The 27,031-nt window shown below is 39.6% G+C and overlaps 1 protein-coding gene across 4 annotated transcripts in view; it reads right to left on the bottom strand.

The window, feature by feature from the left end:
- The window catches only part of LOC139974837 (ras-related C3 botulinum toxin substrate 2-like), a 58,494-nt gene that overhangs the window by 29,735 nt on the left and 1,728 nt on the right, over nucleotides 1-27,031 (bottom strand). For all 4 annotated transcript variants that reach the window (XM_071982301.1, XM_071982302.1, XM_071982299.1 and 1 more), the window contains exon 2: nucleotides 15,466-15,567. The gene's annotated coding sequence lies outside the window, so the exon portion shown is untranslated. The remainder of the gene's footprint in view (nucleotides 1-15,465; nucleotides 15,568-27,031) is intronic.

Below are 27,031 nucleotides of genomic sequence, written 5' to 3'. Positions count from 1 at the left end.
TTTGAGAGCCCTGACTGGGCCCCACAGTATATCCTCTGCGACTGAGGAAAGCGTCTTTATTACAGGGATAAAGATGTCCCCCGGCAGGAAGGAAAGGACCTGGTTCTTGGGTATGAAGGACGGATCGGGGACCATTCTCCCATAGTTCTCAAACCTAATATGGTTCTGCTTTGTAGGCAGAGCGTGGAAACAGCTCCTTCTTCTTGCTGACGCGAGGGTGATCAGGAAAAGGGTTTTCTTTCTAAGGGCTGCCAGCGAGGCTGAAGCCAGTGGTTCGTATGGTGATTTAGTGAGTGCCTGCAGTGCTGCTGATGGACTCCACGAGGGGGCGAGCCGTCTGGTCCGAGGACGCCTGTTTGCCATCCCCCTGATGGGCTGGGTGATGTCCCCGTTGTTGACCGGGGTGGACCCATCTGGAAAGCAGCGGTGGATCGTGGTAATTGCCAACCTGTAGTTCTTGATGGTTGACACTTGCTTTCCCTCCTCGAAGAGGGAGTGAGGAAGTCTACCACTTGTGCCAGAGAGGTCTCGGCTGGCAGTGCCTGTCTGTTTTGGCACTATTCCCCGCCTAACAAAATAACCCTGATCAGCGATAACCTGTCAAACATAGAGACAGATCCCTCCTCATTGCGGTAGCCAAAAAGCCCCCGACTGACAGTTTATCTAAAGGTCCCCCTTTATACACCTGAATGGAAAGACGCAATGGAGATAAAATGCCTTGCCCAAAGACACAACGGGATGATCTGGCCAGGACTCAAAACTGCAAGTCTTAGATCATCAGTCCACTGCCTTCACCATTTGACCACAGTGCTCTCGAAAATTGAGTACTGAATGGATAGTTTGCTTCATCAGAATCTTGGTCAATGCTACAACTGTTATACTGTATGTGACTACTAAAACTATATATGTATTTATGTATTTTAGTATAATGTATTATATGTATTTTGGATCATCCTGCAAGCAGGAACTTGTGAAGAAACCTCGTAGACCTATCAAGGCCGCAAGTTGACCGAATTCAGTCTCTTACATTCGTATTTAATTTCCATGATAATGAATTGTCAACAACTCTGTGACTGGACGACATACATTAATCTTGGAGTGACCCCAACTCGGGACCTTATAATTGCAAGGCACCGGCCTTAACCACTGAGCTACAGTAACTGGGCTATAGGTCTACTCATCAGAAACAAACTCCCAACAGGGACCGTGAAGTTGGTGAGAGGGTGGGTTTGTAGAAATTCCACCTCATACATCCCTGGCTGCTTTAACCGAGCCCGGGGAGTTACTCATCACGCACAAACGCGTTATTAAACGCTTCGTCTTTTGTTATGATAACGTTATTTGCGGTGTAAAAAAATATGTCACCGAAACGTTTTCAGGCTAGTAAATCCACACAAATTTCGTAAGGACATGAATATGACATTAATATAACATTAAAATCTCATAGAACGTTATGTCGACGTTTCAACAACACCACATTTGATGTTATAAAACGTATTAAATGTTATGCTAACGTACCTGTTACTTCTCAAGTCTCTTCATGTCGAGATGAGAATTGTATCACTATCGTAGTACAGTGAAGGTTTCCAACTTCCTATTGAAACCAGCTAGCACATGGTCACGGCCAGCCTATCAGGTGCTACGAAGTGCAACTCTGCTTAAAGTTTTGGAACATCGAACAAGTTATTCATGGAGCGTATCCCGTATGTTCGGAGCGTGATAGCCCTTGTAGCTTTCATGGGGTTCTATCCTACCCCTTATTCAACTTACTCACGCGTATGTCTTGGTAATTCTCCAGAGAAATAGAGAGGCTTATACCATAGGGTCGCTCACATAGTCGACAGCTCGTTGCAGCAAACGTTGAGCTCACACGTGGCAAGCCAGGTGACTGCCTGGCCCCGCCTCCTCTCTTAACAAATGTACCGCGTTATACACATTGCTGGCAGTTTGCCAAGGCTTAAGAAGTTTTCGTTTTTCTGGCACGTTGCCAATGTTTGAGATAGTCCTCTTTTTGGCAGTTTGCCAAGATATTAAAGCATCGTTTGAAACCATTCAGTCTTGCGCATTTTAGCATATTCGGCTTGCGCATTTTAACATGTTCTGAGAGTGGGTTCCACAAGTGTTTTAGAACACAAGTGAGGTTTTAAACCTAGATATATGGCGATGAATTATTATTATTAGAGAGGAGTATAATTAGCGAGGACGATCTGACCCATGAATGCCCAGGAAAACTATGTCATGTCCTGGTTTCTGCTGGTACTGTACTTGTTAAACACATTTGGGATGTGTAGCGATTAAAGGTGTAGCGGTTGCGGTGTTTTTCTGCAATTGATTCGAACCTGTCGTCGCAGCCCAAGCTGCTAGTTTCGGGGGGCAACGATCCCCCCGATGTAGAAGGCTTTCCTCCTCTGGGAAGCGGGAGTAACCGTCCTCTGTAACCCCGAAATCTAGGGGTCGACCTCGTCGTCTAGGCCGGACAGGTTGACCGACGTTCTGCAAACCAGAAGTTCCTCACCGGGGGACAAATCAGGTTGCATTCTTTGGTCTGGGATTGATCGTGGTGTCGCGGCCGGGTGTTCAGTGCCCGTATTTGTCCTTCCCTCTCTGAGGCTGGGGATAAGTATATGTCCCTTCGCCGTGGGAACCTCGTTCGGGGCCGGCTCTCTTTTCGGATTGGGCGCTCTGGGGGCCCAGCAGTTGTTACTCTCGTCGGCCCCCGGCCTCGGGATCGGCCGCGGCTCCAGCTAGGAGGTCTGCGGACCGGGTTTGTGCCCCTGCTTCCCCGTTCTGGGGGCCCAGCAGTCGTCGATCTCATCGGTTCCCGGCTCCGGGACCGGCTCTGGGTCCGTAGTGGGGCTTTGGTTTCGGGCTCCCTATGGAGTCTCGTCGGACCCGGGCCCTCCGAAGCCCATCTCTCGGGACCCAGCAGTCGATTGTAGCTCCGGTTCCCGGCTTCGAGGCCGGTCTCGGATCCGGAGTGGAACCTCGGTTCTTCACTCCCTCTGGGGTCTCGCCGGACCCGGGCTCCCGGAGCCCATCTCTGTGTGTACCACGCCGAGTACCACTCTCCTCGACCCGGACATTTTGTCCGTTCCGGTCGGAATTTCTAATGGGCTTTACATTGGCCTTTAGCCTTGCCCTTGCCTCCCCCTTGGTCATACAATCCGGACGTCGCCGGGACCTTGGGTTCTGGTCGGAATTTCTAATGGGCTTTACATTGGCCTAGGCCTTGCCCTTGCCTGCCCCCTTGGTCATACAATCCGGACGTCGCCGGGACCTTGGGGGGGCAAAAACTCTTTCTTCTCTCTCTCTATCTCTCTCCTCCGGAAGGGGAGTCTCGTACATCAGCTAGTACAGTGCGCCAAGCCATTGGGCCACTCTATGTGTTCTTGGCCACTCCCCATTCTATCTCTTAACGACTCTTTGGCTTCTTCCTCACCTCCAGTCTCTCCTACAATTCCCTCCCCTCTCGGAGAGCCGTTGGGGGTACGGGATGGTGTCCAGTTTGTCCCGGAGCTAGCTAGCTAGCCAGCCAAGTGTATAATTCTTGCCAAGGAGCTGGCGTAAACAAGATTTAGACCAACAAGGGTCTCTGGGCTACAGGTCCTGCCTCTGGGGCAAGGATCCTGGCCAATCCCCGCCCGATCCGGGCGGAACATCAAAACAATTGACATAATTCAAGTGGCTCCGAGTACATGATTGAAAAACTCACGTTAGGAAGGCTAGGAAAGGTAGTCTATCGTAAGAACGTAAACTAACCAAGGGAGTGGAAGGAGCGGGGTGGGGAGACTAGAATTGCCTTTGCGGTTTTTGATCGCGATAACTTTCGTGGAAAATTTGTAGAACTTCGTTGACAACCGTGCCCGCAGTGGTCTAAATTTTGTCAACGAACTTATTCGTTTTCAACTTTTTTTTTTTTTTTTTTTTTTTGTGATTTTCAACGTTTGTTATCGATCGTTGGTTTTTTTTTTTTTTTTTTTTTCCACGGGAGTTAAGCGAAACAGTACTGTACGCTACAAGAGTGAAAACCAACACTTAGAAAAGCGACCAAGTAACGAAGTACATGAAACGAGCAAACATCTTATAAGAAAAATAACAGATAAAAACATGTACAGATAAGAACATGTAAACAATGCGAGAACCGCCCATTCGCGCTAATGCGAAAAGGGGGTCGTGGTTACAAGGTACGCTACAAAAGTGAAAACCCAACACTTAAAGCGAACAAGTAACGAAAGCATGGAAGGCAAAAAAATTTTCTCTTGGCCGGAGCCTGGCCCTTCTCTTTCTCTGTCCACACTCTCTTCCTCGGCCCCCTCTCACCACCTCTCCTTCCTCTTCCTCTCCTATCTGTACTAGGTCTCCCACTACTAGGGAGCCGCTGGGGTTGGGGAGCAAGTCTAGTATGTTCTGTAGCTACAATCTAAGTCCTGCTAGCCAGGTAATGATAATTAGCCAAGGAATGGGGGTGAACTGGGAACGCACCAGACACGGAACCCTCCTGGAAAAGTACGGCACTAGGGACAAGGGCAAGTTCATCCCCGGCCCTCACTGGCCGGAACATGGAGCAGTCAATGCATTTCAGCTGATTCCTAGACATGACTGAATGACCCCTAGCTAAGGGAACAACTTCTTAACAATATGATAGGAGAAGCCCCCCTTCTTTGGGGAGGAAAACAGCTAACAAGGAAGAGATAGGTATAATGTAAACATTTACAAACAAATGTAATTATAAATATGATATACCCATGTAGTATAAATTAATATACACATGTGGTATAAGGATAATAAAATATACACACATGGTAAGGGCAATGCGATACTACCTTAACACCGTGCCTCGGCTAGAGGCCCGCGGCTTACAAGGTAACAGAATAGGCATAAGGCCAGCCCACAAAAAGGTGGGGAAAAAGCCAGGAACGAGCCTGGGAGCAAGGAAGGGACAAGTAATATAGATATATAACGTATAAAGCAGCGATAATACAAGAGAAGTAGAGTAGTTAACAACTAAACAACGGGTGAGGGAAAGAACTAACGCAATAGCGTGTGTAGCCAAAAAAGGCGGGAACTAGCGTAACTACGGTAAACAATTCGCGGAACTGCTACCAGTACTAGAGTTCTGCACAGAAAAAAAGCGGAGCGAACGCCGCTCCCGAAAAACAGCCCTAAAAACCTCTCTAAAAAAAGAAAAGGATACTTATCGGGCTGCAAAGACTTCAAATACTTCCAAAAACAGTGGATGGGAAAAAATTTCCGATCCTAGGAACCAAAAGTGGACGAAATTCGGTGGAAAATATCCGCTCGAAAAAATACGAAGTAGACGCTTTGGTTGGTAGAATGAGAAGGAAGGTTGGTGACCCGTGAAGCCGGGTCACAGAGGGTGCACAGTGTTAAAAGATTACCAGGACATTCTAGGCGCGGTAGAATGAGGTGCATAGGTTGGGGGGAGACAGGTAAGCGAGGAACGAAGTAAATGCAGGACACCCATTCCTGTTGTATATTTGGGTACAGGCTGTAAGTTACATTACACATTCCTATCAAGTACTAAATGTTCCCTGTTCAGTAAACACATCCCTGTTGCAGTGCACAATGCCTTTGACCAGTAATTCCTGTTGAATCTAAAATGTATCTGTACACAAAAAGCAAAAACCTATACCTTTAACACATTGAGCACTTGTAAACAGTCAACACATTCCTGTTGGGCTAGAAACTACATGCTGAACAGTAAAGTTCTGCATTCCAGTTGGACAATTAAGTACAGGTCTCATTACAGTACTAACTACTTAGAAACCTGTACTTCTAAATTAAATGTCTTCAGTTCTACACTGTATACAGTAGAAATGTAATTTACAATATCAAGATACTGTAATACAATGTTCAGCTCTGTACGTACATCAAACAAATGACAGAGACTTACAGTAGTTTAAAATCCATTTTGTCCTCACACACGACGACTCTTCCCTGACAGAATATTTTAATTGTCTTTAAAGTTTATATAGACTGAGAGACCGCCAAACAGATGATTATAATACCTCTCAACCAGCCTTTATCTACTACCAGATATTTTTGTTTGCTGCAAAGACTTTGAATCTGGCAAAATCAAAGATTCAGCTCACCAATGAGATGACACTGATTAAGATAATTGGTCAAATTTCCATAAAATTGCCGCTTTCTGTTATTTCACTTTGCATTTTCCTAGCCTTCCTTCACAAAAGAAACATGCATTGCTTTGGGCTTGGATGAGCAACTGTCAGTGCCTGGCTTTAAAGTGAATCCTCTTTCTTCCCAACGACAACAGAATGCCATATCATCGTCAATGTATCAGATAGGAAACACTTGAAGGGAAGAGGGAGGGGAAAAGATCGGGGGGGGAGAGGCAGGGAAGTGGAAGGAAGCTTTACATAATCAAGACAGCTTTCAGAGTTTCTACAGTTGAAAGTTGCAATGCTTTTAAAAGAATAGTCCAGTTCAAAATTTTGTTTTGATATGTTATAGAGGAACATAATCTAAGCATTCTGGTGAAATTTGCATTCAAAAACATTATTTGTTAGTGTGCAACTATGACATCACACCTGTTTGCTTCAAGTTCACTTTTGGTAGAATGTCAGATAACTTCAACTGTCAATATCTCAAAAATGGTAAATAGGAATTGACTGTAAATTTCACCAGAATGCCTAGATAATGTTCCTCTTTAACATATCAAAAATCAATTTTGACCTGGACTATTCCTTTAACGATAAATAATCTTTCTTCAGTAGTAACATGGAAAGTAATTCCCCTCTTTTTCTAATTTGTTTCATTTGCACAGTAGTACAAAATTTTAACATATACAGTATGTGTAATAATGACAATGAAACCCTTTAAAGGTTCAACAAAGCTAGTTGAAAAAAAGGGGAGACCAGAAAAACATCGTATTTCAACTGGGGCAAAAATAATGTAATTATAGAATGGCAGTATGATATATTTTTTATACACACAAACCACGACGAAACAACACGACCGGGGAACGGTAGAAATTACTTCCATCGAATGATTTTATAACAGATGTACAGTATATATTTACAGAGCAGATTGTTTTTCGAACGAATTAAACTCCTTGTCGTGAATATGTTATTATACTAATTAGTGATCACTATAAGGCTCAGACATAACAGAGAAAATCAGTGGCACAAGTAGTTACAGGAATACACATGTTAACGTAAGATGGTGATTAAAGCATGCATGCATGAATGGTGTATACAGTACAGTACATTTAGGTACAGTATGTACAATATAGATAAACTTGTGTACTTTCATAACTAGTGCAGTGTATGAATGGAGACAACACTGATTGCACACACCTTTAGAATCCAAAGTACTTGAGCCCTGACTGGGTTCTACGAACTTAGGTTACTTCGGAACGTTTCTGTACATGGCGCACAGTACAGTTGAAACTCATATTTTTGTTAAGCTTCATGTTAGCAATTACTTATAATCTCATCACTCCCATAGGGAAGATGAGATATTGTAATTCCTTTGCCAGTTGGTTCATATACAGCTATGTCAGTTGCCATAGCAATGGTTGCCATGGTGTATAATTTTCCTGAGTAGCTACTCTCAGGGGGGTTGTTCATGGTGGGGTACCCCAGGGTTACCGAAAGTCCATGAGTGAGGGAAGAGTCAAAAGTAGTCCGTGTGTGGGTGGGTGGGTGTGTGTAAAATTTCGTGCAAAAAACTCCTCCTAAACTGCTGGGCTGTTTGTCTTTAAACTTGGTGGGCAGATACCTCAGGGTGAATCCTTGTGTCTCACAGGCAGGCCCCCGGAATCAAAGGTAAATTAGTGAAAATCTATCATATTTCAAAAGACTCTGGGAACACGCCCCATGGTGTGAACTTGAGTCTCTCAGACCCCCCCCCCCCCCCGGAACCAAAGGTCATATTAAGTGAAAAAGGGAAGTTTACTTTGAAATGACATACAAAAGTAGATTTGCTATCAGTGTAGCATTAAGTATTGGGCCTTTGGACTTGCCAAGACATAAACTAATTATTATCACTAATTACCTGACAATTAATATGACCAAAAAACAACCAAAGATTATGTCTATGTGCACAAAGGAGCCGTTCTGCATGGACTGTGTGCAATTTGACAAAAAGGATTCTAGTGCTCAGTACACTTATAGCCATACGATCTATGTATAGGTTTATGTGGACAAGAGATATACTGTCACCATGGAGGTAAAACAGATTGCTGTCACACATAACATCTCTGCAAGTCTGTGTGGACAGGGATTATGTGTATATTACTATACATACATACATACAGTCCTGATTCAGAGATCTTGTATTAAAGATCATCTCTCTATTATGTATGCAGCCATCTGTTATAATTAACAACGTGAGGTGTACTGTACAAGTGTTCATAGTAAGAGTGACCCTAACCAAGTCACATCCTTTAGAGAATTTCCTGTCATTGTTATGAGAGTTATCAAAGCAAAGGATGAGTTTATACAGCCATGGCATAGCTAAGTCATGTACATAGCGATCCTCACCATAAACTGAAATTACACACAGTTAATATATTACTACTGGCTGACCTTCGCATTGAAGAAGCTATATATAGCTAGTGTGTCGGTTTTGTGCTACTGTGAGTATGGAGTATTTGAAGTGTCTGTATAATGTCCATGAGTGTATAGACATTTAGTGATCACAATAAATAATTATTGCGCTTACAGTATCTATCATATTAGCAACATTTGATTCACCCACAAAACCTTGATCGTGGTTTACTCACATGTCAACAGACACAAACTGGGGAGGGATAGGGGAGGGGAGGGATAGGGGAGGGGAGGGATAGGGGAGGTAGGGATAGGGGAGGGAAGGGAAGGGGGAGGGGAGGAATAGGGGAGGGATGGGGATAGGGAAGGGATATGGGAGGGGAGGGATAGGGGTGGGGCGGGGCGGGGAGGGATATGGGAGGGGAGGGATAGGAAGGGAGGGATAGAGGAGGGAGAGAGGAATAGGGGAGGGGAGGGATAAGGGAGGGACAGGGGAGGGATAGGGGAGGGATAAGGCAGGGGAGGGAGGGATAGTGAAGGGATAGGGGAGGGATAGGGAAGGAGAAGGAAAGGGGTTGGGTATAAGAAGAATACCATATAGAATCTCCCAACACTCAGGACTCCGACAACCAGAGCATGATCAGGGGGTGAGAGCTAGAGAAGAAGTATTATAGTTAACACTTCTGGTAAATAAATAAGGGGAACCACCAACTAATTAGTAGGTAACAATCAGTAACCTAGTACACTACCGACTAGGTTCAACGACTGTACGAGCAAATTCTATCTGAGCAGTTCACATACAGCATGGTCATTTACTTTCCCACCACATTAGTCATGGACAAGTTATCAATCCTTCAAAATAGAACAACATCCTGTTACGGACTTTGTCTCGAGATACCGTTGCTGTGTGACGTCAAAAACGATAACCTTGTTTGACAATCCAGTTGCTCGGTGTGACATTGTACTATGCAAATGAATATAACCCTCCCACACCCATTTTCAACCAATTTAAAATGTCAACTGTGAATCAGTGAAGAGTACAGACAGTGAGAGAACTATCATGATTAATTGCAATACTGTTCATATACAGCATATGTGCACTAACTCATTAAGTTATTATCAGGGAGTTGCTACTGTACTCTACTTGGACAAGTACCTGGCACCCTGGTCACCACTTGAGATCACCCCATGTGAAAAAAATCCCTCCTGTATCAAATACACAACATAAATAAACTAGTATGTGATATACTAGTACAGGAGTTATAATCAAAACACTTCCTCTATGTTTTTTTTCAGCCTGCCAAAAGTAGCACTACAGCCAAAATGAATTGATAATGTACAGTAACTGTAAATTTGATGTATTTATGCAGTAATTATTGATTATTGATGACAGCATATAGCTTAAAGTAGCTGCAGGAATGGAAGGTTTGACAAGTCCTACCGTTCACGATATGAACTTACAAATTCTGCTTAGACCAAATAGAAACATCAACTGAAACTTCTGCGCTGAGCATAAAGACAAAGTCGTGGACAAGCTGACCGAGATGTGGGCATGTATGGACAAGGATGTGGACATATGGATGTGGACCTATGGACTATGATGTGGACATATGGACAATGATATGGACAATGATGTGGACATATGGACAATGATGTGGACATATGGACATGAATGTGGACCTATGGACATGGATGTATGGACATCTCCCACATCATTTGTGTTATGCCATTGATGTATTACATGTTCAAAGCTGTCACTGCAGCATGGTGCATCTATTTCAAATGCTAGATGGTCCTTGTGGTGGTGGTACGATGGGTCTTGGCCAAAATGAAGCCATCACTAATTTCTATCTTGACAAACAAGTTATTGGAAATGGAGGAGTTGAAGTGTCAGACATGTGACAGGTGTGACTTGAAGTGACTGAATCATAGATAAGCCCACAAGGGTTTCTTGATACACTTTCCTTTCACATTCCATAACTCTCTGTATTTGCTACTTTTGTCGTATATATGTTGTGAAAAAACAAATAAATGAACGAAATAAATAAACGAAATGAATCTTCCAACTTATGCTGCTGCATGTAGCTTTTTAATCTTGTTATAATAGGCCTAGAACCTAACCCTTCCCAAGACCCCCTACATTTCCATTAAAACTTTCCGAGCTGAGTTGACCCCTCCATCCAAGCCCCATTTTGTCCTGAGGGTGACTCTTATCATCTGCCACTGTCTTAAAGTAAGCATTTTATCGACCAAGATGATAGATTTACGTCAAATTCAGTTCTTTAAAGGATTGCAATCAATCAAAATCATTAGAACAATTGATAGAATTATAAACAGTTAAAGCAAATGGTGATTACATGATTAATACAGATGTTACTGTGCACATACAATGGGTAGATCTATTTCGGTTGGATTTTGTGTGTACACTTATCAATAAACATGAGCTGATTAAATTGATTAGAGAAGTTAAGTAATCATAAACTATTCCACAAAATTTAACTTGTTTGCAGGATTTAATGGAAATTTTATACGTACACTGAAATTTTAGTCACATTGATTAATTTTGAAATCTATGTTTGCTTCTTTTACACACAAAAAATTCATGAAACCCTTTTTAAGTCAACAAATCTAGATGCTATCAATTGAAAACTTATCAAGATGGTTGCCAGGAGACAAAGTTCAAATTTCTGTTTTTTGTTGTTGTTTTTTGGAACAAAACTGAATTTGTTTCTCAAAATTTTATCTACTTCATTGAAAGGTACTGTTCTGTTCTGTGCGAATGCTTACAATCGAAAGAACCGTATTTCACCTAAAACAGAGGAACTGTTGTCCGATGTTCAAGTTTTGAAGGCCTCTACCACTGACAATAACAATGACGCAGACAATGGCGATGTCCGTAGGCTATTGAGGTCCGTATTCTGGCCAAAATATGTTGAATTTAATGAAGAAAGACCAGAGTTGGAGAGGGAGAGCAACCAGACCAAATAAAGAGGATTCTTGCTACTAGGATTAAACACAGCGCTCGAGGGAGTAAAACAGACAAGACGAGACTTGCTTGAATTGACTTGCTATTAAGGCAGGTTGTTGTCATGAACCATATCTTGTTTTGGATTGTATGTTCTTGTCACTTCTGTCACACACAGTGCTGAGCTTGTATCACACACAGTGCTGAGCTTCTGTCACATGAGGTGCTGAGCTTCTGTCACACAGTGTTTGAGCATCTGTCACACAGTGGTTGAGCGTTTGTCACAGTGTTTGAGCTTTTGTCACACATAGTGCTGAGCTTGTCACACACAAGGCCGAGCTGTCACACACCTGGCTGAGCTGTCATGCAGTGCCTGAGCTTCTGTCACACACAGTGCTGAGATTCTGTCACACACAGTGCTGAGCTTCTGTCACACACAGTGCTGAGCTTGTGTCACACAGTGGTTGAGCTTCTGTCACACACATTGGTTTGAGCTTCTGCCACACAGCTTCTGTTGAGCTTATGTCATACAGGGCCAAGCTGTCACACACCTGGCTGAGCTGTCACACAATGCTGAGCTTCTGTCACACATCCGGTCGAGCTTCTGTTACACAGTGCTGATAGTCTGTCACACACAGTGGTTGAGTTTCTGTCACACACAGTGCTGAGCTTCTGTCACACACGGTGCTGAGCTTCTGTCACACAGTGGTTGAGCTTCTGTCACACACATTGGTTTGAGCTTCTGCCACACAGCTTCTGTTGAGCTTATGTCATACAGGGCCGAGCTGTCACACACCTGGCTGAGCTGTCACACAATGCTGAGCTTGTCACACATCCGGTCGAGCTTCTGTCACACAGTGCTGATAGTCTGTCACACACAGTGGTTGAGTTTCTGTCACACACAGTGGTGAGCTTGTCACAGTGGTTCAGCTTCTGTCACACAGTGCTAAGCTTCTGTCACACACAGTGGTTGAGTTTCTGTCACACACACAGTGGTTGAGTTTCTGTCACACACACAGTGGTTGAGCTTCTGTCACATACAGTGCTGTACAGTACACTGCCCTATTGTGTGTTCAATTACAGTACACTGCCCTATTGTGTGTTCAATCACAGTACACTACCCTGCCAAGTAATGATTACTCACTGCACGTGTCATTGGTTACAGTCAGGTCCACCAATACCACTCAGTACAGTGACTTGATGTAAACTTTAATTAATGCAACTAGCAACCCACAAAAAGAAATAATTTAATTGGTTGTAAGAAACGGAAGCTTCCTTGAAAATCAAAACGAAAGCTGCAGATAAATTCTATTGGAACTAGTGAACAGATAAACCGCTAGACGATCGTAAACTAATTATCCAAAAATGTAACGATCAATCTTTGACGGTAGGCTGTAGGCTCAAAGCAAAAGTTATGTTATCTTCTATACATTTTGTATAACAGTAGCATAATTCATAATTTACTCAATACTGTAGGTATCGACTGTACAGATTGTCAGACACTATACACTGTAGGTAGCGCTGACTATTCTCAAAATGAGTTTTCTGATTCATGTCGAAATTATTCTTTTTTTTAAAGCAGACTGACATACTGTAGTTGTTTCTTCCTGTCATCAAAACTTGCTTGTATGGATACTTGATTCTACAGCCATCACAGTGTCTATATTACCGTTACAAGCTTTCCTTTTCCCCCGTGTCAGAAATTATGTGTATGCCGTTTGGTCTTTAATATGTAAACTCTACAGTAACGAGAAAAAGGTCCATTACTTTACTGACAGGCGCTTGTCATGATGTGTTCATTAGAGTGACATGGTAGCCTTGGGGCAAACTGCTGATAGATGTCGTTGCCGTCGTCGTCGTTCAGTATGCTACTCCTAATGAGTGACTGTATCAACGGGCTCCTTGTGTTAAACACATACAGGCTGGGAGGAAACAGTAGCTTTGGGAGTCTACAGTAAATTCTTGATGCTTGCATGTATACCTGAATATTAAAACAGGCATTTATATATGGACAAAATACATGCTGGAGTCTAACTAAACCAGAAAGAAAAAAAAACAATGTTGCTTGTGAAAACTGACTTGATTTAAGAGTACTTACTATGTAAAGATCAACAGAAAGCTAGGTGATCGATTTCAGAACAATTTTTTTTTTCTCTAAAGAATGGGGAATGGGCAGTGACACCTGGAAGTAGGGCAGTATGAGAGGTTGAGAGCAGTGCTAAATGTTACCAATTAATACTGTATGTTGCATGATTGGTAGATGGGAGAATGCAGTTTGGAGGGGAGGGAGAGGGGACAGGTAAGTCAGGTGTGAAGTAACTTTTACATACAGCACAGTTATTTGATTTAATGTGTACCACCCATTGCGTTTATATTGTACAGTGCATCACACTTGAGGTTTCCTATCTGCAGGAGCCAAAAGGGGCATCCTAGAATCAAAAATGTTGGACATCTCTGGAGCAATTCTGATATGGCCTGGGAGTATTTCTGACCTTTGACACATTTTTTTCTCACTTTAACAGGTGAAGGAATGAAATTCATTTGAATATTTGCCAAATTATGATACTTACCTGTCTCAACTGAGATGTTGAACTTCAAGCCAATCCAAATGCCTATTTAAAAATCCCCAATTTCACATACTTTCCCAAATTTCATTCAAACGGAGAATATTATGCTTACTTTAAACGTCCACCCCAACAAGTAAGTCTCTATGGTTCTTTTCATTTGAGAGCAACTCACAGAAACCTACACTCTTTCATATGTACACAAGAACATATAAGTAAACTTCTCCTTAACCTTTTCTCCTAAAGGGGGATGCCAAACAATCACTGCTGTTTTCACTCACTTTCACAATCCAAACAACATTTGCAAGCAGCAAGAAGTACCTATGACCCTTTTGTTACACTCATCCCACCCAAGGGGTTCTTTATTGTATTATTTATACCCACATAGTCAAGCAGGTGTCCCCAGAACAGTCAATTTCTGAACTTGGATTCACGAGGTTATTTTTTTTTTCATACTTTTTTTTCCGTTTCTTCATCATTCAAACAAATTTGAGTAACCAGCAATATAGCTCAGCTAAAGTTTGGAAGTTGGAAAGGATTCATTCGTCTCTTTCTATATTTTCTCCAGTGGCCGGGAAGGGGGAAGGAAGTACTGTAAGGCAACACATTTCCCACAATGCAATGCAAACTAGCCATATTAGGTAATACTATTTATAGGCATCTATTTACTTTGTTTAGTTTTTAAAAGTTCTACCTTCTAAACTCACAGACACACCCAACCAATGTCAAGATGACATGTTTGTATTGTATTTCAACTTTACACACAGAATCTGTGTTATGAATACAACTAGCGAAGCTAAATTTAAGGAAGTGTGCACTGCAAGTTGCAACTTAGGCTTGTTTTTGTGTATGTTATCTGAACAGCAGAGGTGGTTGTCCAACAAGGATAACAACATAATTTAAACATGTTTTTCTATGGTCATCATCAAGTAGTCCCTCAGGGAAGGTCTTGACTTTAAAGGCTTAAAAGAAACTAAAGGTCAAACCGTACTGTATATGCCTGAACATATGCTAGAAACCAAATAATGGCCACTTTATTCTATCTTCTACCCGTTCTACTTTCACCCTTTCAAAGATATTGCATTGTCTAATTTACAGTGTGACTCTATTTTTATGGGACTTTTAATTATCAAATATTTCAAAAAATGGTGAGGTTTTGTTCTTTTCTGAGGTTTACTTCAATGGTTTATTACAATCAGTCCCGCAGGTGCGAACCTTAAACAAACAAACACACTGATATCCAACAAACCTGTATTAAACTCACCTCATCAAAATATTTATGGAAAGTTAATAACCTTCAAATTTAAGTCTACTGCACGAGTTTCGCAGATCACAAATTTTTGAGATAATGTGTACATGTATACATTGATTGCACAGTGACGAAATAATATAAAATAGCACTTACAAAAAGGGAGGGTTTTTCAGCAGGAAACAGATAGATCCAGCCCGACTACTGTAGCTATCAACTTGTCTCCTCGACGGGATTTAGTCAGAGAAAAGCAGACACCTGTAAATAGAAGCAATCAATTTCATTCCAATCATTAACACTGCATAGAATCTCAAGAAAGTTGAAAGGGAAACAGGGAAAGAAAATAGGGGAAGGAAAATAGTGATATTGTGATAAATCTGTGTTATTGATTATCTATCATTTAACATTTTGAAAATCTAGTAGACAATTCTATGAAGACGCAAAATGAAGGAAAGGTTTCTAAAGAGTTGTCAAGAAGAATTCTTTACATATCGAGCTGTAGCTGGAATTGCACATGAAAGTCACACAATTTTCTATGTTTCCATGACGATGTGAACCAAGTGCTGTATTTTCAAGAAAATGCAACAAGTGTTTACACTGCTGTTTTTATCAGCAATGCCAATGTATTGGATTTGTCTTTGTTGAAAAGCAGACACCTGTAAATAGAAGCAATCAATTTCATTCCAATCATTAACACTGCATAGAATCTCGAGAAAGTTGAAAAGGAAACCGGGAAAGAAAATAGGGGAGGGGAAAGAAAATAGTGATATTGTGATAAAATCTGTGTTATTGATTATCTGTCATTTAACATTTTGAAAATCTAGTACACAATTCTACAAAGACGCAAAAAGAAGGAAAGGTTTCTAAAGAGTTGTCAAGAAATTCTTTACATATCGAGCTGTAGCTGGAATTGCAAATGAAAGTCACACAATTTTCTATGTTTCCATGACGATGTGAACCAAGTGCTGTATTTTCAAGAAAATGCAACAAGTGTTTACATTGATGTTTTTATCAGCAATGCCAATGTATTGGATTTGTCTTTGTTGAAAAGCAGACACCTGTAAATAGAAGCAATCAATTTCATTCCAATCATTAACACTGCATAGAATCTCGAGAAAGTTGAAAAGGAAACCGGGAAAGAAAAAAGGGGAGGGGAAAGATAATAGTGATATTGTGATAAAATCTGTGTTATTGATTATCTGTCATTTAACATTTTGAAAATCTAGTACACAATTCTACAAAGACGCAAAAAGAAGGAAAGGTTTTTAAAGAGTTGTCAAGAATAATTCTTTACATATTGAGCTGTAGCTGGAATTGCACATGAAAGTCACACAAGTTTCTGTTTCCATGACGCTGTGAACCACTGTATCTTCAAGAAAGCATAACAAGTGTTTACAATGCTGTTTTATCAGCAATGCCAATGTATTGGATTTGCATTTGTTGAATACAAAATCATTCTATTTTTTTTTTTTTTTAAACCTTCCGGTAATTTAGATTTGGGTATAAATCTGTGCAATGCACCTTGATCAACATGGGACTTCCAATAGGAAGTTATTATCAATATAAACAATGTCTGTAATTAGCTTTTTAAGTAATTTAGATTTGGGTATTAAATGTGTGCTTGCACCTCATTATGGGACTCCCAATAGGAAGTTATTATCAATATTATCAATGTCTGTAATTAAGGAAAAATTATAGCACTTCTGCAGCTTTCTTATAGGTCAAATAAAATTCTTAATCACAGAATACGCACTTCTCTGAGATGGGTTACTTTTACACTCATTTACCAACCGTGCGATGGTTTCAAAACGGATACAAGTGCTCAAGAGGGGCCACCCAGAACCCATGTCCCAGAATACATTTCCCCGAGGTCAATGAACGTCACTATCACCATGGCAACCAGACCACCTTCCACTTAAGCGGTTCTTAGTGTACATGTGCTATATAATTGATTGCGGGTAACTTATAGAACACAGGTACAACCTAATCCAGGGAAATGAAACAGACCAGTGTGGAATGAATATTTAGAGTCATACAGCCCTGCAGGATGGAGAAATTTAATTCAATAAATAGTCAATGTCTATAAGTAACCAATCAAGAACGTTATAATAAGCGAAAAAACAGCCACTAGCAAATAGAGATGTAATCTATTAATTATGCTTATCTCTTTTAATTTCTTGCATACTTTCTTTACAATTAATCATTGGCAGTATATACCTTAATTAAAGTATTGGAGCTTTGCCAGCACTGCACAAATGTCATTGTCTTCAGCCTGTATAATGTTCAACAAAATTTACTTTCACCATGAAAAAAAGAGCAATGATGGAAGAAAAATAACTGGTTTAGTGGCTCCTTATCCATGAGAATAGACAAGATTTCAGGTTTCAGTCAATACCGACTTCAAATGAACAATTATTATTTTTACTTAGACTGTTCTCAAATGCATGTTAACTCTGTCACAGAAAACAACAGCATTGTACTCGACTACTTGTGAATCCCCATACGAAGGCCGGTCAGTCCATCCAAGATTTTATTTTTCAAGTTAATTGTCATACTTTGCCCTTTGGTGACCTATGACCTCTACAACAAACATCAGACTTTATATACTCACTAAGGTGGATCCACATCTCAAGTATTAAGTTCATCCATGCGCTACTTTTGGAGTTACTGTGTCTACAAAGTTTGCATACTGTACTTTGACCTACGGTGACCTCAAATGACCCTTGAGTCAATGAGAAACTGAAAAACGTCTGTTATTCACCAACGTGGACATACAGTACATACAGTTAGTAAAGTACTATAAGCACAAAGTTCATTCAAACTTTCCCTATGGAACTACTGTATACTAGGTTAGCAATTCTTCAGATTTTGACCATCTGGTGACCTCAAACAGGAAAACTAGGATTTATCTCATGGCAAGTATAGTACAATGAGATCACAACCACTGACATGAAGTTTTTATCAATGTTTCTCAAACTTCAATATTTTCAATAATGTACGTCTATGATGATACTTGTATTTCTTTTACAAAATCACAGTAGGTTTATAACTCTGAATAACACCGACCGAAACTACAATAAGCATGTTCTTTACACTTAGAGCTGCTCCGTACTGTAATGTGCAGTTTTAATTACTGTACAACAATTTTAACAGAATCACAAACATTCGTAAAGAGTTTTCACGGCAGGTTTCGCAGAACATCCAGGAATCTTCCTGGCATGCAGGTACCCTGAACAAATTACTACAAGTTCTATTTCCTGGGAGACCTGGGGGAGGGACATAAGTGAAAGTTTAAAATCCAGGGTTTTTAAGCTTTCATTTGAAGTAGTTCCCATCCCAGAACATATCTGAACACAAAAGCCATCATGAGGTTCTTCTTTCATCGGCTGAAACTAATATTTCTCCTGGTAAAATGTCACTTAAATATGATCCATAAATCGTCGGAACTTTGTGATCCTCCAATATGTAACTTGAACTATGCAAGTGCATAGATTTTTTCTTGGTCAGAATGGCATTCTGAATTGATCAGTAATCCTCATGATTATTATACTGTACATACTGTTAGCCTTCTTCTCTATATTACAACTGAACTATCCAGTCGTTAGTTGTTGGCGATCCCTATATAGCCATGTCTGTGTGCTAGTTGTTTATTAACTTCAATGTAATCTATATATAAATCATGTAAATTATACTATTGCTTAAGTAGAGCACAATGGGATAAACATGACTTGCATGAACCAGTTTTATATCAATCGCACAGAATACCGAAAATGAGCATTCAAATTTCTCAGATCTAGAACTAAATCCAGATGTCAAGTTTTGTGAGTGGGATAGTTTTCTTCTTTATTAGACAACAGTGTGTTGGAGATTCAGTATCAGTGCTGATATTTGAATTTCTTAATGCATAAATACACTATACAATAGTTGTACTAATTATGTCAACAGTATAAGAGTTTGATGTTTGGGTTTTTTTTTTTTTATGTTTGATATTTGTTGATAATTATCAGAATACAATCAGAGAAGAATTCTCTTTAAAGTGGGTTTTAGGGGGGAGTTTGTCTGACATATATGAAAACATTTTCTTGGAAGTTCATGCCACTTGATTTAATAAATCAATATGAAAGTAAATATTCGTTTCTAGAAAAATTGCATGCTGAAAAGGTAAATTATATTTGGAATAATGATCTCATAAGTACTGGTACCATTTAATTGGTATCATAATTTTGGAATGTCAGCGGTATTAGATGACATACATATACTCCAATGCCATACCAACAGTTCTGACATGCCCACGCATACTGGTATATCTGCAATCATGTCGTACCGTGGCGTGGAATAGTACGATGTGGTATTTGAGAGGGGACAGGTGCAGCAGAGAACAAAGTTAATAATCTGCGTTAGAAAACCTCATTGGGTTTGTCACATCTTACTAATGGTCATTTTAAGGAATATTTAATATAAATACTTTAAATATATAGCTGTAGAATATGTTAGATTTATGTCTCCCAGTTATATTTAGCACCAAGGACTTAACAAGAAAACAAATGTCTCTACCTGTTATGCCGAAACAATCAATAAGTAAATAATAGGTAACCGTAATTGTAATGCCTTTTTTTTTCGTAATTGTAAAAGCGTAATTGTAAAGCTAGCTTTTAACTATCTAATTTTTCTCTCTTTATTTCTTTCCCGCCCCCTCCCAAAATAAAACTGAAGGGACAAACTCCATTGGTAAATTAATCACCTATGCACTTCAACTCACACCTCTCTCGACAATATTCGAGCTGAATCACTTTTTAAAGATCTAGAACCGGAGTTCATTGCAATACCATTACCGATCAACACTGAGCCACCGAATACTCTAGGTACATACAGTACAGTATACTGTATATGCACTATGTACAGAAGATCTAGCCTTTACTCCCGTACGGTGTTGAATTACTCTCTGCGGTCTCACCTGCTTCTCTTGAGTTCCCCAATTCACTGACTTATTACGCCAGCATACGCATCAATTAAGGAAATCTATACAGCAGATGTATCTGTGTCAGGCTTAAATAGCACTTAATGCACACTTTCGGGTTTTTTGGCCATATAAATATACCCAGGCTGAACTACAGTACATATATATGCAATAATTTGCAAACTGTACAATACCATGCACAAGCAGAGAAAAAGCAGAGATAAAGCACTACAACAATATGTTCACCTCCCTGTAGGGCAGCCAGAATTGTGAAATTTTCATGAGAAACGGTAGTCGGTTAGCGGTTATTTTTCCTTTCCGATACTAGGGGAAGTTAACATGCAAGCAATGAGTTGCTAGGTTTGATACTTCCCTATATCTCTAATTGCAGTACATTAGCACACACAATTGACTGAAATATGCCTGTGTTGTTCTGAATCAATAACTGTGGTTTTAGACAATAGTATTAACAAGGAACTACTGTGTCATGGGTTCAATGGATCCTTGTTCCTATCAGTTATAAATACATTTATATATATTGTAAACATGCTGTGGTATCATGTGATGACCATATACTGTACAATGTGAAATAATCTTGTATTGAATAAACTGATTTTGGCACACCATATTAGAGTCTTGTTGATTTTTGGTCAAACAGTTAAGCGACACTGTGTGGGAACATACAGACCATAGCAGAATGCTTGAATGTCACAAGACATTAACAGAAATTTAGAAAACTGAACTGGTTTCAGTATTGGCTTGGTTTCCTTGATTACCTGTTGGCTCACAACTTATACACTATTGCTATATATACCTTGTCTACTGTACAGTATCTGGTTCTGGTAAACTCTGGTTGGTGTCTGGTCAATTTCGGATCAGAGGAGAGCTGCACACGGGAAGATGTCAGCGCTAAATCATAACCAAATGTACCAAATGTAAGGCATTCTATCTAGACGCTGTACACAGATGGTTTATAAGTCATTCAATAAACAGGTGTGACATTGAGGAAGCGATGTAAATTTCAAACGACATAGCTTACAGTACCTGTCAAACAATTCACAGTGACTATGATGAAAACAAACTGCCAGTTTATATGTGTGCAAAAATTAGTAGATAAAGAAGTTCTTTGGCCTAAGAATAAGGAGAGTAGAAACAGTTACCATGTTAGTTCTTTGGTTTCCATTTATTTATGAAAAAAAATTTACACACTTAAAACATGGCATCGTCCTATCTTGGAGGGCAGTGACCAAACACATCCCACTCACACATAATATCGAAGAGAAACTGTTCCGTTGTATACTGTAATCAAGGAGCTACTGTACAAAGGAAAACTGTACCTTTGTATACTGTGTAATCAGGGAGGTACAAAGGGAAACTGTTCCTTTGTATACTGTGTAATCAGGGCGCTACTAAGGGAAACTGTTGCTTTGTAAACTGTGTAATCAGGGCACTACTAAGGGAAACTGTACCTTTGTATACTGTGTAATCAGGGAGGTACAAAGGGGAAATGTTCCTTTGTATACTGTGTAATCAGGGAGCTACTAAGGTAAAGTGTTCCTTTGTATACTGTGTAATCAGGGAGCTACTAAGGGAAACTGTTCCTTTGTATACTGTGTAATCAGGGAGGTACAAAGGGGAAATGTTCCTTTGTATACTGTGTAATCAGGGAGCTACTAAGGGAAACTGTTCCTTTGTATACTGTGTAATCAGGCAGCTACTAAGGTAAAGTGTTCCTTTGTATACTGTGTAATCAGGGAGCTACTAAGGGAAACTGTTCCTTTGTATACTGAGTAATCAGGGAGCTACTAAGGGAAACTGTTTCTTTGTATACTGAGTAATCAGGGAGGTACAAAGGGGAAATGTTCCTTTGTATACTGTGTAATCAGGGAGCTACTAAGGGAAACTGTTCCTTTGTATACTGTGTAATCAGGCAGCTACTAAGGTAAAGTGTTCCTTTGTATACTGTGTAATCAGGGGGCTACTAAGGGAAACTGTTCCTTTGTATACTGAGTAATCAGGGAGCTACTAAGGGAAACTGTTTCTTTGTATACTGAGTAATCAGGGAGCTACTAAGGGAAACTGTTCCTTTGTAATATGTGTAATCAGGGAGGTACTAAGGGAAACTGTTCCTTTGTATACTGAGTAATCAGGGAGCTACTAAGGGAAACTGTTGCTTTGTATACTGAGTAATCAGGGAGCTACTAATGGAAACTGTTCCTTTGTATACTGTGTAATCAGGGAGCTACTAAGGGAAACTGTTCCTTTGTAATATGTGCAATCAGGGAGCTACTAAGCGAAACTGTTCCTTTGTATACTGTGTAATCAGGGAGCTACTAAGCGAAACTGTTCCTTTGTACACTGTGTAATCAGGGAGCTACTAAGCGAAACTGTTGCTTTGTATACTGTGTAATCAGGGAGCTACTAAGGGAAACTGTACCTTTGTAATATGTGTAATCAGGGAGCTACTAAGGGGAAATGTTCCTTTGTATACTGTGTAATCAGGGAGCTACTAAGGGAAACTGTTGCTTCGTATACTGAGTAATCAGGGAGGTACTAAGCGAAACTGTTTCTTTGTAATATGTGTAATCAGGGAGCTACATAGGAAACTGTGCCTTTGTAAACTGTGATCAGGGAGCTCCTACTTTGACCAGAATGAAAAGTTCCTGCCACTACTGAGGGACAAAAAGAAACGGTCCTCTGTATTAGCTTAAAAGTTTCAGCATGATAAGAAGGGGGTAAGTAAAGGTACAAACATTCCCAGGAAAAGGGCAGAATTGAAGACATATTTTTGTTACATGTAGAATACATGCAAAAATCATCAATAAGGATAATAAGCAAGTGCTCTTGTAAGGCATCGAAATTTGCTATTGAACCCTAAGAAACCAAAACTTTAAACCCAGAAACGAAACCATAAATTTTGTAGAACTACACCCATGTTTAACAAGAGATTCAAACTCCTGAATATTGGATAGTCACATGATTGGTACCGTTACCGAGCAAGCAATAAATGCCAACTTAAATATTGAAAAACTTTACTATTGCCATATGTTGTTGAACTTTTAAAGTTATCAGTCAATAGAACTTTAGACCCCTGGTTGAAACCAGTTAACCCATCACTTCTTGTTTCAATATAAATAAGTTAATACCGTTTCGTCCTACAGGTGCGTGCATCAGTGCATACAAAGGAAACTTCATGTTGTTGACTAAATGCACAGTAAAAGCTATAACCAGTTATACGACAGTGTTCAAGCAGTAAGAATCAAACACAAGAGACATATGATCATGGTTGTCAGAAAACAGACAAAAATATTTCAAATTTAAGTCAAATTATCATAAAAAACTATGCTTTAATAGATAAGTATATGTTAAAATGTTACTCATGATCATAGAAAATTTGAGAGTGAAATAGATTCTAGCATGCTCCTGTATTATTTCCAACATGTGAATATTAATGTTATTGTGCTCTGTAATGATGTATAAATGTCACAGGGCCAGACGACCAGAGGGCCCGACGACCAGAGGGCCCGACGACAACGTTTCAATCATAACAGGATCGTCTTCATCTGGGCTAACTTAAAACAAAATAGACTTTAGAAGGACATATTTAAATGAACAGACAGCTAGATTGGAAATCTGAATGTGTGAAAATGAGTAAAAAAAGCACATACCTGTACTGTAGCAGGGAGTTATGAAAGGGAGAAGCAATTCATAGGTTTATAATTTATATTAAAGACTTGTGTCCAGGTAAAACGCTGCAGAGAGCTGTAACAATGGGTATGGGAGTTAATCAATTAATGACGTTCAATGGGGAAATGGAAATGTATATATTGACATAGTTGCTCCGAAACTTTTTACATTGTATTAAATTTTTGGATTCATTATTTATTATCATTACTGTATTACTAATTAAACCATTGAGACAATACCCTCAGGTCTACAGTATGAATGTGTGTATGTATGTATATGTGTATGTGTATGTCTGTGCGACATCCTTCTACAATCGCCATACTGTACGCATGCAACACACTATGTATTTTACAGTACATACATATACACACTGTAGGGAAAAAGCAGTGTTTGACATTCAAAGGTTCACACACACCAAGCTGCTGTTATGAAGCAATGTGCACTTACCATTTACACATGTATGCATTCAGATAGATAAGTTTCACTTTCCATGCTTAATTTACACTTCCTGTTAACTTATTTAGCAACACCGTCGAAGAAGATGGACCATCTAATAACAATAGACAGAAATCATTCATATTCATGGGAAATGATTGCACACAATATACTAACCACAATGACAGCATATACCACTTGCAAGGGGATAGAATTTATAATTTTCTCTTTTAATACTCACAAGACATCCTGTGATGTCATTTCCTAAGAAGTCATTGTGTGAAAATGAAAATTGGTAGACAACATCCTTTATGCAAAGCCTACAAAGGAAGTGAGACACAGCTAATATGTCCAGGCAACTGGTAGATAAATATTAAAATAATTCATTACATTTGCATGAGTTTGCCTAAAAGACGGGTAAAATTTTCTAGCAAATCGCCACATAAACTACCTTCATGATCGGGTTAACCAAGTGTGCATCCTGTTTGGGTTTTGATGCTGTTGGGCGAAAAAACCCTATTCCTTAAAAATTTTCCTTTTTTTTTTTTTTATAAAACCAGGCGAAAACCCGCAACCCAATAAAGAGTAAAATTATTTTTGGTAGCATCGCTTACCATACATGTACAGTAGTTATACAATGCAAATACAGTAGATTATTCAAGTTAATTGTATATAAACTCTGTTCAACAGAAGAGTCTGAATTAAAGTGCAGTATTTCTACAATAATCCTAACCTTACTTTACTAATATCAAGGATTTTTAGGCGCAGACCTATCCACCCATAATGGTGCTCAAGGCGCATCACAATATTACCCTGGTCAACGATAACCTGTCAAACATAGAGACAATCCCTCCACATGGCAGCAGCTAAACAGCGCCCAACTGATGATAGTTGGGCCGCTTTAAAATGAGTGGAGGAGTCCAAACTAATCGTAGGGGTAAAACCAAATTTACTGGAAACTGTAGATATAGAAAATTTTTGGGGGTGAATTTCCACAACTTAATAACTTGAAGCTATCAAAGTTACAGGCTACTGAATCTGCTGTTCACAATAAAAAAACAGAAAGCTGAGAGGCTTTGTGATTTCTTGCCAATAAATGCTTTCCGATATTATTTACGGCATTTTAGTTCCTTATTTTTGTGAAGTTCATACTGTATGGAGTTCACTTTGTAGTTCAAGGTTACCACAACAGAATCATTCACCCCTAAAGTCTAATTAAAGCTTAGAAAAAGGTTCCACTGTAGGTTTACTTGAATCTCACTAAATACTTGTGTGTTAGCTCTGTTGTGCAGGATGCATAAGGCATTCATACCCACATTTGTTTGGTTTGTGCAAGTTTCAACGGTTCTGAAATTTGTGCACTTCACTCAATAATACAATATTCTGGTGACCATATTTACCACACTACACTGACAGCCAAATCTTTATACCATATCATTCTTACTTTTTCATTTACTATGAAAAAAGATTACTGTAACCAATGAAAATTTACAATGTTCATTACATGTTCCATTTGGCTCATTAGCTAAGCATACTTTGCCAACGTTACTAAATCTAGACACTACAGGCCTCAGATAACTTGCATACAAAGCGAGGCACCCCAGAGAATGGCTAATCTCTCCAAGTTTCGTTTAGTAAAGTGAAAGTTAATTATTTCAAAACAATATTTTTTTTATCAAGGAGTGCAGGAAGCTATTCAAACATGTTCACAATAAACACTCCCTTAATGTTATTTTGTATAATTGGATATTCTGAGCAAACACAAGACAATCATAACAGGTTTTCTAGATCAATTACAACAATGAAATCTTTATGTTTAAATGTACTTTGATAGGCTTGGCTACAATATTGGTAAAACTCAAAAAAGATGTTATCGTTAATGAAGACAATGCATGATGTATACAGTGTAGGTGTTGAACTTTGGAAATCACAAACAGGAAGTGGGTGATTAACACAGATTTATGGTTATAGCATGAACAGGAATTAAATAGTGAAATTTAACTAAAATATTTCTATATAATTAGTCCCTCTTTGTTGTGTCCTATATTTTGAACCTTATGTTTTTTAAGGTAATCATTACTGTACCTAAACATCAACAAATGAGATTAATAAGATGCTGGGACCACATCATCTGTGCATAAAGTAATGCTGGAACATGGGTAAAACTAGAAGTCGCCCCAAACCGCTTGCCGCCCTCTGAAAAAAGTTAACTTCCCGTTGCTTGCAAGTGAAGTTTTTTCTTGTCACTACAAAATGCAGACAGTAATGAAACATGATACCTTGTTATCTTTTATCTGGACCTGAGATGTCCATCGCTGCTGTGTACACTGTGTTGTGGGTATTGCCCGTAGCTGCATGTATTGACTGTACACTAGTGTCTAATTACCGATGGTAGCAAGCTGTGTGTGTATTTTCTGGGTTAGATGGTGGTGTCTAACACTTCTGTTACACCTCATTCGAAACTAGGTCAGATTACCGGCATCAGACGTTTCTTTGAGCGGGAGTCTTCACTCCCTTTAAATGCCTTGCCAGGGTTACATACCTTATTGTCAAGATATGTGTGTGTATACAGTGGGAGCAGCATATGATCAAAACCCTAGGTAGCACTGAATTATGTCAGAACAGCTCTCAATTGAGAGAAAA

This window comes from Apostichopus japonicus, chromosome 10 (assembly GCF_037975245.1).
Source record: "Apostichopus japonicus isolate 1M-3 chromosome 10, ASM3797524v1, whole genome shotgun sequence".
NCBI lineage: Eukaryota > Metazoa > Echinodermata > Holothuroidea > Aspidochirotida > Stichopodidae > Apostichopus > Apostichopus japonicus.
This window is presented reverse-complemented; position numbering and strand designations above follow the sequence as displayed.